The sequence below is a fragment of the Parasteatoda tepidariorum genome, chromosome 10 (genome assembly GCF_043381705.1).
Source record: "Parasteatoda tepidariorum isolate YZ-2023 chromosome 10, CAS_Ptep_4.0, whole genome shotgun sequence".
NCBI classification, from domain to species: Eukaryota; Metazoa; Arthropoda; class Arachnida; order Araneae; family Theridiidae; genus Parasteatoda; species Parasteatoda tepidariorum.
The window spans coordinates 52,992,986-53,006,678 of NC_092213.1; positions in this window are offsets into that span (position 1 = coordinate 52,992,986).

The window sequence follows — 13,693 nt, forward strand, 5'->3', positions numbered from 1 at the left end:
AGTTACAATATATTATGGTCAAACAAAAATGTTTAAAGTTTGAGCAAAAATTTAATAAAATACTAAAATTATTAATATTTTTATAAAATAAAACTCTATAAAAATAACTATATATTACAATAGTTTGCGATATGATTGATAAGAACAACTTAATTATTATAAATAATTTATCCACAATTTAAAATAATTTACTCTTAGTAAAAATATAATAAAGAAGCATAATTAAATTTTTAAAAATAAGTAAATAAATAATTTTAAAATAATAAATAATTTTAAAAATTTTTAAATATTACTCACTTTAGAATTCTTTGCAACTTCAAAATCTCTTGGCATGGCGGCAAGCCATTTCTTACGTATTGGGAAATCCAAAATTTAATACTTTTGTACCATCAACTTTGTAAAATCCTCTGCAGTTTGGTACACAGCACTCATTGGCAGTTATCCATAACACTAAGAATTAAATTAATGCTGACATTTACAACATTTGTTGAATAAATATAAATTTTACGAAGAACGTTGACACCAGAACACACACGGTTGTTTACAAATTCAAATCAAAAATATTCGCCAATTGGCTGAATGCCGACACAGGTTATAATACTTGAGAATATCGCCAATGGCTCGTTTGATCAGATTCGGAGTTTTTCGTAAAAATAGCTACCCTGACTGGTTTCCCTCTGGGCCTAACTCTACTACGTCATCATCGCCTATAGTAACCCGTCGTTAAGTTCTTCAATATGATAATTGGCAAGTCATTCGTTGCATAAAACACACGCGTCTTTATGTATTTAAACTAAACATGTTCATTAACTGTCACACATACATTGTTACGGTTTGATTATAACTAGTTATCTCCAAATTAAATCGCGCTTAGTGGAACGGTGAGACTGCTCGGCCTGGAAGTCCCATTAGAAATAAATCCATTTTCGAAAATTATTGCTATTCCAAGCATTTGTTTATTTATTGCTACAGAATATATATGTAGGCCTGTGTGCTCACTACATAGTACTATTTATTATAGGCTCTAGTCAAATTGAAAAACAGACTGCACAAGTTAAAGAAGGACATTTACCAAGATCCAGTGATTGAAGTGGCTGAAAATATAATTTAAAAAGAATTCACAGCAACGAAGAACGTTAGAAAAAGTAGTGACTCATTAATGTATAAGGAAACGCAATTTCTCTTAAATTATACATTTTTAGGCCATCATATAAAAAAATTCTAATTAAAAAAAAATTAATAAAAGTAAAGCAAAATTTTTACAAAAATATATTTAAACTCGATTGAAACTGAAATTTCTTTTTTCCAAAAATTACATGAAAGAAAAATAAAAGTTATACAAAATTGTATCAATTCTGAAATTATCTTTCATCATAAAAATATATTTTTTGTAAAAATATATTTTACTATAAAAATATATTTCATTATGAGATTACATTTTGCTTTAAAAATATACTTCATCAAAAAAATTCATTTTACTACGAAAATGTGTGTGGGTTCACAAATTCATATTTTTCTATACTCTGTGGACATAAATTTCTTTTGAAACTGAGTGAAATTTATACTTCCAAAGATATATAATATTTTCTCAAAAATCAATGCATAACTTCACACATTTTAAAATTTACAGTTTCCACGTACTTGTGAAAAGCTTCTAACAGCAAAATAACTTGTTTGAAAATATCTCCCGGAAAATGGGATATTGGTATTTTATTAGTTCCTATATCCTATTGATGTATAAAATATGCTAGAAGCATTGTCTTTTCAAGAAATAACCTAATCATTTTTCGACCAAAAAATAATGTTTTTGTAAAAACAGTGGGAGAGTATATTTTTCTAAAAATAAACTATTAGATTTTTAGCATTTTTTGATATAAATCCCCGAAAACTTCCCTATCTCTGTAACACAATATTTTTTTAAAACTATACGAGATTATTGCTTTGGTTCTTATACAAAATCACATAACAACAACATTTTTTGAAATCTTAGTTAACTATAATTTTACTAACATAAGAGTTGAAATTTTGGGTTTTGTTAAAATTTTCAAGATGTCTTCGTTATGTATACTTCTGACGCGTTTCAAAGATACAACATGGCTTCTTCTTTTTTTCGATAATGATAAAAATAATATAATAAAAACTGAAACAATACTTATTTTTGTGAGCGCTGAAACTGGAGTTCTTCTCTCATTTTAAGATAAGTACATCAATTTATGGCAGTATTTTGTGTGCCTTCGCTGCAGAAATTGTGGTGTAATACTCTTTGAATTTGGCGTTAAAAAACTTTAGAAAACTGAACGTTATTTCAAATTAATACCAAATCAAATGTTCATTACACACTTTAAAGGGTACAGTCAAATCATAATTCTAATTAATAATTATTAATATAATTATTTCTTAAGAGAGCTTACTCAGTAATCATATGCATTTACTCCATTCAAAAGTTATTGTCGCCAGTTGTGGACAATAGAGTTGGGAACCATTAGACAATCTATTGATTACAATCAATCATAAGAAGGTAAAAGTTCCTTTTCCCCTTGTACGATGTAGAATAGAACTAAGTTGTTAAGAAAGGCGTTTTTGTTGTACAATAATATTCTGGCAAGAATATTATTGTATATATCTGGCAAGTAGATGGAGTTTACGAGATATTCTTGCCAATATATATCTGGCAAGAATATCTCGTAAACTCCACCTACGCACCAATGGCACACCGCAGAATCTTCCTGCACCCTTCTGGGAATCATGTGCGATCGAAGCTCCCAGGCTGCCTTGGTCAGGTTTCAACTGGTCACCTAGAATGTCTAACATTAGAACGTGGCACACCATCCAGCCTCACAGAAACATATACTTGATTGTGTCGGACTATCCAGGGCAGACCTAACTTCCGATCCCCTTCTTGTCATTGACTTTCTGGCTGTCAACAACTTTTTGGAGTTGATCTGACTAATGTTAGATCTTTGAGGATAAGCAACAACAACAACAAAAATATTCACATAAGAAGATTTACATGAATCAGTCAATTGTATTAAATCGTTTTAAAATGGACTAACGCAAAAGACAATGTGGATAAAGCACAAATTAAAGTACGTAAATGCAAACATTATAGTTTCAGTTTTATAAACGAGAACTTTCGTCGGTGGCAAAATACCAAATGAGGATCTTTAGATACTAACAAGGGAAACTAGGGAAGTGTGACTCGCCAATTTTAAAATAAACTAGTGGGATGCATGCCTTGTGAGAAATAATTTTAAGGGGCAACATTCGTTTCGGCCCATAGAAGGTCCTGTGAGAGATAAAAAATAATTCAATATATGGAAACCAGTGGAATTTGTGCTTGCGGTGATGCTGATGAAGATGCTGAACATATTCTTCTTCACTGTAGTCTCTATGCGAGTGCCCGAATGAATTTAAAGACTGATTTGAGACGTCTTTCAATTTGTTGGCCACCTGTCTTATCAGAACTGGTCAAAAGTATTGAAAGTCTTGCGGCCTTGCGGAATTTTGTTTTTAATGTAAATTTGTAAATTTTTCTCCTTTTGTTTTTTACTTACAACTGTAAGCCTCATGCTATACTTTGTGGTGCATGAGGAGTTTTAAGTCGTTTAAATAAATAAAAATATATGGAAAAATCGATATTTTATTACTTCATTGCAGACTATTAGTTATTGTAATTGTCTCATACTCCAATTAATTTGTAATTAATTGGTTAATTAAGTAATTTTCTAATTAATAAATCAATTAGCAAATTAATTAATTAATTATTAATTAAATATTAATTAATTAATTATTAATTAAATGATTGATTTGCAATTACATACTCCAAATAATTTGGAAAATTTTTGTAAAAAAAAAAGTAAAAAAATTTTATGTCAATTTTTTTTTTTTAAATTAACCTAACAGGTTTTTCTGAAAAACTACAGATATATAAAATTTTCAAAATCAATTTTGAGAATAAATATGCATTATATAGTACGTGAAAGTAAGTACCACAAAATTAATTGGAGTATGAGATAATTACAATAACTAATAGTCTGCATTGAAGTAATAAAATACTAATTTTTCTATATATTGAATTATTTTTTATCTCTCACAGGACCTTCTATGGGCCGAAACGAATGTTGCCCCCTAAAATTATTCCTCATAAGGCATACATCCCACTAGTTTATTTTAAAATTGGCGAGTCACACTTCCCTAGTTTCCCTTGTAAGATAACTATAGTATGTCCAATTAATGTACTTAGAGCTGTACTTTATTCACATTGTTTTTTGCTTTAGTCTACTCAGCAAAAAGTAAAACGTATCCTTAGTTGGAAAGTCTTATAATATTTAATTTCTAACAATTTCGGCTTTTTGCAGCTTAGTCCAAATTCATGATGATATTCTCATTGTGCTGAGTGTATGTTTGATTAACGAACTAATTTATTTTAAGTAATCTTGTAAATATACATCCTGAATTAATGGTTTTTACTTTATATTGTATCAGAAAATCCTCAGCGGCCATGTCGTATGATTATGCGGCACGTAAAAGATCCCTGGAGTACCTTATTGGCTCTTGGCATTTCCGGCAAAATTAAATTCCTAATGCTCTTTAGCATCCAAATAGAGTCTCGGTGCTGCCATCTAGTGTGGCAGAAACTAGACGTCCAAATTAACATGACCAACGGTATCTCACCCATTGTGGTGGTCCTGAAAGAGTGGATACCACCTCTGGAGAACGCACTAGGTCTGCTCATCGGCAAGACCGATAATGCAGCTCATTGGAAATAAAAAAAAATTATATTGTATCGGAAAAATTAAACTTCACAGAATCTTATGGGTATCATATCTTACTGTAATTATAAATTTTAGAGTTTCTAAATGACAAGCGCGATTGCTGCTACTTTACACCAAGAAGTAGAAACGAGCGTTATCGATGTAGTGAAACACTTAGACCAAAGAGATATGATGTTTCCCAACACCACTACGGTGTAAAGTAGTTTACACCAATTTTGGCGTTCAGATACTCTAAAAATATTTATCAGTGGGGACAGATTTGCGGCATTTACATTACTTGTCACAAAGGTCATTCAAAAGTTTGAGCCTCTTGGGTTCGATCCCCACCGGTCGAAGACACCCAGTGTAATAAATGGTGACTGACGCTCGTTAAATCTGCCAGGTCACAAAGTCCTTCATGTTCCCATAACAAATAAGTACCTCTCAGGGTACTGAATCAGGAGTTTCCTTGTCTTCTGGATTCGTTCAAAATTACAAGGTTACGGAGTTAAACATTAGTAATAGCGAAACCGAAATCGGGTCGGCTGTTCAACGACGGTTATGAAGTAAAGTAAAAATAAACTTTTTATACTTTATTTTGTCTTCTGGATTGGGTTCAAAATTACAAGGCTATGGAGTTGAACGTTAGTAGTCGTAAGCCCAAAAATTGGGCCTGCCGATCAACGTTTGTTATAAAATAAAAAAATTTAACTATTTATAACCATCTGTCACTAAATATCAAATTTTTAATAGTTCTTCTTTACCAACTAAAGCTCTGTTTTGAAAACCTATATTTTCCAATAACTCCTTTTTTTATCCCTTACTATTTTGAAAAAGCTTTTGATCTAATTGATTACTGTATTCAAACTATTGAAAGTTTAAATTTAATGAAAAATATATTATGCCAAGGAACGTAACAATTATCTTTAGTGAGACTTAAATTTAACGAAATTAAAAAAATTCAATTTTACATTTTTCTCTAAAATAAAAATTCTATCTTACTTGATTTTATAGGTTGTCTCTATTGTCTTTAAAATATTTTATCTAATTTGGAATAAGACAGAATGCTTTTTACTTTACAACTTCCTAGAACGAAAAAGAACTGAAAAAGTAGCTGTAAAAGACCGTTGTTCGCCCTTCTATTTATTATTTAAAATCTCGGTTAAATTTTCACTGTTAAACACTTTCTGCTTTTGAACAAAACTAAAAATAATTGCAAGTCATTCGAAGAAATTTTAGAATTTTTATTTCATTCTAAAGATGAAGAACACTAAAGATGAAGAATCCAATTACACTGGTGTACAGTCAGCAAATAAACGGATAACTCTTAATAACTTTTAATATAATGATCGGATCTTCACGTTCTGGACTCAATTTTAATGGTTCGAGGGGATGTTCTCAAATATGCTAATCGATAAATGCAGACAGCATTTTAAGTAACGAAACCAGACACACAAAGCGTATTTTCTCACAATAAGCACATTTTTTTTCGACGGATAAGGATTTCAGACCTCCTAAGTATAGGGGGTTGCCTTAATCTGGGAAATATGGTATTTAAACACCTGACTTCTTTTAAATTCAATTTCTCAGGAACTATTCGATTGACTTTGCTCAAATGTTGTATTTTTCCATGTAAAATTATATTCCTTAAAACGATGCAAAAAATCGTATACCTTACAATAAAAAAATAATAAATTAGACTATTATTAAATAAAATTTAAAAAAAATATTTACTGAATATATTTTTTGTATTGAATTATCTTCGGACAACCGGTTTTTTTAATTGTGTGTAAAAAATTTTAAAATCGCTTTAAAATTTCTCAAGATATAGTGAATTATAGAAAAAAATTAAGCCAAAATTAAGGTTTCCAAACTTTGAACTCTTCTCCCGACAAAACTATTAGGACCATATTTCCCAGATTGCGGCTACGGTCTATATTTTGGGGGGTCAGAAATCCAAATTCGTCCAAAAAAAGATTTATTTAATCAAAGAAAGTACGCCTTTGTGTCTGATTTCGTAACTTAAAATATCGTCTTCACTCATAGATTAGCATATTTGAGATAACCTCCTCAAACTATTAAGATTGAGTCCCAGACAGTGAAGATCCGATCATTAGATCAAAAATTATTCATGAAGGACCATTTTGTCAGCACTGCTCATTGACAGTAAAATAAAGTCATTACATCTATATAGAATATATGCTTAATTTTTTTGAAACATTAAAAGACACATTAAAAATATCAAGGTCTTCAGCAAAACCGTTAAAATCTGTATAAAGAAACCTTTATGTAATTATGCATACAAAATGAACTTTCAAATAATTTTTCATTTAGATATTGCGAATTTATACAGAAACATAAATCATTCTTAAAGTGCCAGAGCAATTAATCATATTATTTAAAATTTCATGGAAAAATATTAAACAAGATAAATCTCTAAGAAATTCTAACGAAACGTGAGTCATGATAGCATTTAGATGTATTTTTTAATATTACGTGAGTAATTTTCAATGTAGGGCTGTTTTAATATATACGTTTCAAGTGTTGGACTTAAACCATGCATCATTTGTTTGCGAAGAATAACCTTCGCATGTCCTTATTGCCAAGACGTTTAATCATGTAAAATGCAAAATCCAAATCTATCATATGCCAAACTTTTACATTGAAAAAATAATTATAATGCAAGATTTGATCTATTAGTCTTTAACAATATGCGTGCTATTTTAAAACTCAATAAAATTAACAAATATAAAACATATTTAAGCTATCATTTTTTTTATTCAAACAAAGCGCTTACTCATTCAAAGCCTGTCACATTTTTTATTCATGAGTAAATAAATAAGACACATAATTTTATGTCTTTCTATATTTCGTACTTCCATGTAGTTATAAACTTAGAGAAATTAAGGAAAAACTGTCATAATTTCTTACAATACAATTCTTACTGCTACAAATATTTTAATATCAGATATTAAGAAAAATTAGCTTTAAAAGAAAAACGCATCATAAAACTAATAAAACCGCACTATTGCAGTTAAAAATATTGTGTGATCCTTATTTAATTTCGTATCAGATTTATTAAACTTTTATATCTCAAATTCAATACCAATGAAAGATTACTTAAAAAATGTATAAAATCTAGCAAAAAGGAATAATTTAAAATTAAATATGCAATTTTTCTCTTTAAAACAAAAGGAAGATATTTGTTTAAAAGAAGGCTAGTTAAAAATAAAAGACAATTTTATTTGTTGATAAATACTTTGATTATTTGTTAACATAACTACCAAACCTACAGACTAAATCCAAACATTTCCGAAACCTAAAATTTATAAAAAAGAAGCAAACATGAAAGGTGCTTGTGCTTTGCTCTTATCAACAATCCAATCAAAATAAATTCCTTAGAGAAAAGCCTTTAAATTACTTTTTGAAAAGTCTATCGTCAGATAATGGCAGTTTGAAAAATATACTTTTTTTCCCTACCGATACTTTAAGTGCTATTTCCGAAAACAAATTACTTTCAAATCACGTTTTTTCTTTCATGTATAAATAATAGTTGTAAACTGAGGCAGGAAAATAGCATATTTTAAACTAAGGAAAAGCTTATAAAAGTAAATATATTTTATCCATTTTCCAAATTTTACAAATATCTCATTTATGTCATTAGTTTATTTATAGAATTCATTTTATATGTTCAGAATACTTTAGAATAAAGTGTTTAACATGAATAAACATAGGCTCATGAATCTACGGAAAAAATTACAGTTCCCTGTGTACAGCACACGTGAAATCAATTTTACCGTAAAATCCAGTTTCTAAAATAGTGTTAAAACATCACATACAGAAACATAATTAATTCTCATTGCTTTTTTTATCTTCGATGTTTAGGCAACTTTATTTCCATATATTTCAACTTTACAAAAATATCTCGTTTTGTTATTATTGTGCATTTCAACTGCGCTAATTTTAATATATATCAGGAAAAACTGTTTATTGTTAAGCTTCTTATGCTGAAAATTTTATTAATATGTTAAATTAAAAATAGCAATCTTCTAAAAATTTTTAAAATCATAAAACAGAATTAAATATTGACGAAGTAATAAAATTATATAGAAATAATATAGTTTAGGTAAAGATAAAAATGAATTGAGAAAAATCATTTATTATGCTCAAAACTTCTTGTGTTTTTGTAATACACATTAAGTGAATGCATTTTCATTAATGATGTTTTCCAACAATTTATCTATTTATATCGCTAGTACTGAAAACTGAATTTCATTAGCCCCTTGTAGAATTCAATTGAAAGTGTTCCATTGGAATCCTTACAAGGGCCTTTGAAATAGGAATCAAGTCCAAATTAAAGCGATTTGCTTTATCTGAACTTTATCTTTAAAAACTGCATTAATTTACTAAAAACTGCATAACAATTTAAGTTTTGAATATTACTGTCACAAGTAAGTGAGACACTTTTTTTCCAGCGCTTCTGAAAGGGTTAATGAAAGGGTTAGTCTTCGCTTTTCTTTTTAAGGGTATAATATATTTAAAATTCTAAAGCCTAATATTTTTCGTGTTAACCGAATACTAAGCACCCAAAAAGACACTATCAATGACAATTCATAATTTAAGTGCACAATATTATGTGTATGGCACAATTAATTTGCGTATATAAAAGAAATTTATAGGGTATTTTTTAGTATATATATACACTTTTTTTTAAATTTTGGATAATGATTGTCGTCAATAATTTAAAAACAAAAGATTCTCATTCGTATAAAATCATTTTAAAATGAAAGAATAAAATGCAACTTTGGCTTAACTATTTTTGATTCTTCATCACCTAGCCATGTTATCACTTTAATAATTATTGCTTTCGGTTACTTATGTCTCAAATTAAATGAAAAATTGGATAAATGCTTCCACTGCCGCAGAAATGTGCTTCCTAAGAAGCCATTTATCAAACAGATAATTCTTATATAGTTCTAACCATGTTTGGAAAGAGCAGAGCTGACCATTAAACTTTTGATTGATGATACCCTGCATCGGTCGGCTTTCCTGGAATTGTTATTATTAAGTAAATGTGGAAACATAGGAAATGTTGTTCTTAGATGTTAAGTTTAAAGTCTGAAAGGATTCACATGTGAATTTGAAAATTGCATTACATGGTCATTTATATGAGTTACGTTCAGTTCGTACTGTGTTTAATAGTAGAATTGTAAAGAAGATTATTGTTTATTATTCCATAATTAACCTTAAATATATGCTGAATATTAATGGTATACAGTAAATTAAATTAGAGTAGCATTAGTAATTTTTAACGCAAATTCAATATTTACAGTTAAAACTTACACCAGAAAAAGAACAATTACCAGTCAGCCATCGCCAGGATTCGAGCTAGAGTAACCTGCTTATTAAGGCAGCGGTACGAGCTCCTATACCCACCTATCAAACATGGTACATGAGTATACTAAAGCACAAAATAGGTTCAAATCCAATCAGAGGGGACGAAAAGAAAACTAGTATCGCCCTCTATTAAACATAAGTTACTTCACTTTCCGGTATAATTTACAGTACATGTTGAATTGTATCGAAGATAAAACATTTTACAGTTATATTATTCTCAAAAGTTTTATAACTTTTTCTAGTTAATTTTTATTGCATAAAAAATTAAGTGAAAATATACAGAATTATTCGAATACACCAGAGGTTGCCAAAGTGAACTATATAGACCACCAGGGGTCTATTTAACAAAAGCGAGGGTCGATCTGAGCCAGGGGGACGATCCAAATCGGAAAGGCCGATTGGGGGTCAAAGAAAAAACTTGATACGCAAATCACACATACCTAATAGAGTATGTAAAATTTGTATAAAGCTTAACAGTTTTGTATTAAGTGTATCAATCAAATTAAAGCCCAAACTCTTAAATTAAGATTATTTTCCAAACTTTGTGAGGAAAACGACTAGTTATTTAACCAATTACTTCTGCACACCGAAGTTAGTGTCAAAAGGTCCGTGGATCAAAAGGTACCGGGCCGCTCATTTCATTGAAACTGAATTTAAATTCCTTATTTTATATCCCAAATTAAAAATATCTGTGTTCCATAAAAATTTTATTTATTTAAAAAAAAGGGGGACTTTTTATTTAAAAAATACTGAGCCTGAATATTCATTCTTCCAGTTGGTGCACAATCACCTGTCTCTGCTTTTAAAAGAGTTCGAGCGCTATAACCACAAAACACCCACGAACTGGTAAGGAATGGATCTGTGACCCATTTGTCAACAAATTGGGCGAATCTAGCATCTCTGTGCAAGAAGATCTACTGCTGGAGATTGCAAATGACGGCTGCCTTAAAACTACGTTCGAGACAACAACTCTGCCGATGTTCTGGATTAAAGTCATGGCAGAATGCCCCGAGATTGCCACCACAGCACTTAAATCCCTATTGCCATTTCCGACAAAATGCCTGTGTGAAGAGGGGTTTTCTGCAGCAACAGCAACCAAAAAACAAAGCAACGGAATAAACTGGACATAAGCAACACACTTCGGGTGTCATTGTCTCCGATTACCCCCAGATGGAACCATCTCATTGCAAAGAAAGAAGCTCAGGGTTCTCATTGATTTTAACGTTCTAGAAAGTTAAAATGTTAAATCATTTAGTATTTATTTTTTGGTGTAATTGTATTTTATTTTGAAGGTATGTTTAAATACATTTAAATTAAAATTGAAAAATCAAAATGATCTAAAATATAAACAATCACCGTCTGCTCCCCCTCCAGCGGGCCGCGGTAATATTATCAAACATTGACAGGTCCGCGGCGATAAAAAGGTTGGGGAACACTGGTCTAGAGGTGTATGCTTGCAAAGGCTCGTTGAGTTATTTGACTCCATGACCGAATTTCTCAGCGAAATAAATCCTGTTCTGAGTGATGAGTGAACAATAAGAACCATATTTTTTATTTAGCGGACTTATTTGGAAAATTTAATGATGTCCAAACAAAACTGCAAGGAAAAGATGTAACAATTATCGAAGCTCGAACAATACTGTTAGGCTTCCAAATAAAATTAAATTTATTTAATTTTACTTGGAATTACTTTTAATTACATATATATATATATACATACAGTCAAACCCCGCTATAGTGAACCTTCAAGGGACCGAAATTTTGGTTCATTAAAACCGGGTGTTCACTGTATCTGTTAGGCAGGCAATTTAACTAATGGTTCCTAAACAGCTCCCTTTTACCACACATTATTCAAATAAATGACTGGAAAATATTATGTAGTAGCAAAAAAGTAGCTATTTTTCATAACTCTTCGTCCACAAAACAAAAAATTAGTAATACTAGTGGGTTACGCCCCCTGCTCGCTAACGCTCGCTAACCCCCGAAAATTGCTACGCAATCTTATATGGTTCGCCTCGCAAACCAAGCTCACTTCGCTCGCTACTAGCTTAGGTACATTGCAAATGCACAAAATTCTAAGAATTCAAAACAATCATTCAAATCCATATAACAACGTTTTTTTTATTAAAAAATTACATCTTTTTAGTAAATACTAAGTCATTAAAATAAATTTGAATTCAAATAAATGACATGTAATTCGTTAAACCTATTAGAAATGTGCTATAGTATAAAATCTTAAAGCGTAACAGCACGACTGAGACTCATTTTTCAATGAATAACTAATAACAATAATAAGGCAAATAAATTCGTGATATAAATCAAAAATCGTCAAATAAATTCGTAATATATAAATTCGTGGAAAAAGTGCTTTCGACAAAATACTGAAATAGAGATCTATCGACAAAGACTACTCACTTATGCCTAGCTTAAGGTTATTTCAGTTTCTGTTTTTAAAAGCGCTATATGGTGAGCCACCTCAGCTAGATTTGGCATGTGACACTTTTAGCGGCAATGTTTGGTCGATTTTCTAGCGTTGCCATTCGGGGAGTTGTAATGAGTCTTTTTATTGTCGCCGTGTAAGAGAAACATACATATAGATTTAGCTGATGAGCAATTCTTAACATCGGATAAGGAAACACTTCCCGACTCTCAGATAATTTTTCCTGAATCTCTGTTATTCTTGTTTTTAAACCTGTATATCCTGCCATTCGAGCACATAAAAATAGTCTGACAAAATCGCTTTGCAAATTCATCGGCATTTGCCCATATACTGGAAGATAGCGGCTTCTTCGATTAGTGAACCACTTCCGTAATGTTTCGTCAACATCCTTGTGATCCGCTTTTCTCAACTTTTTTCTGCCATCTAATTTTTTTTCATGAGCAGAAATTATTAATCGCCTATTTTTCCATACGTAAAAAACTGCAGATTTGGATAGTTTATACTATATCAGCTTGATTGCATCCATTTTCAATTTTTCTGGTTATGCCCATTTTATCATCAATGGAGAACATTTTACGTTCACTGCTCGCCATAGCTAAATTTGAGACACTTGTTTGCAGGATTTTTTTAACTGAACTGAGAGCAAAAAGGAGTTAACATGAGGGCCTTATCAACACAGATTAGTTTCCAACCCTTTGACCAATAATGAATAATTACTCATTCCCTCTGATAGAAAATGCATATTGATCCCACTGACACCTTACATGTGCATCATCTGCCTGGGGGGTTGGAAACATCTGCTTGGTTTTCTTAGAGGGTTGGGAAAGAGGGATAAAAGCAGCAAACAAGAAAAAATGCTTATCGCTACATTCCCCTCTATAGATGATTTTAAAAATCGGTATATGTATTTATTTTGAAGTATAAATTTCAAAATTATTGCAAAAAAATGGAGAAAAAAATCAGTTGAAGACTGAAAAAAGTTCATTATATCCAACTTCCTCACTTTTTTGGTTCACTATATCTGGGAGTTCACTATAAACCATGTTCACTATAGCGGGGTTCGACTGTATATATATATATATATATATAAATCCTGTTCTGA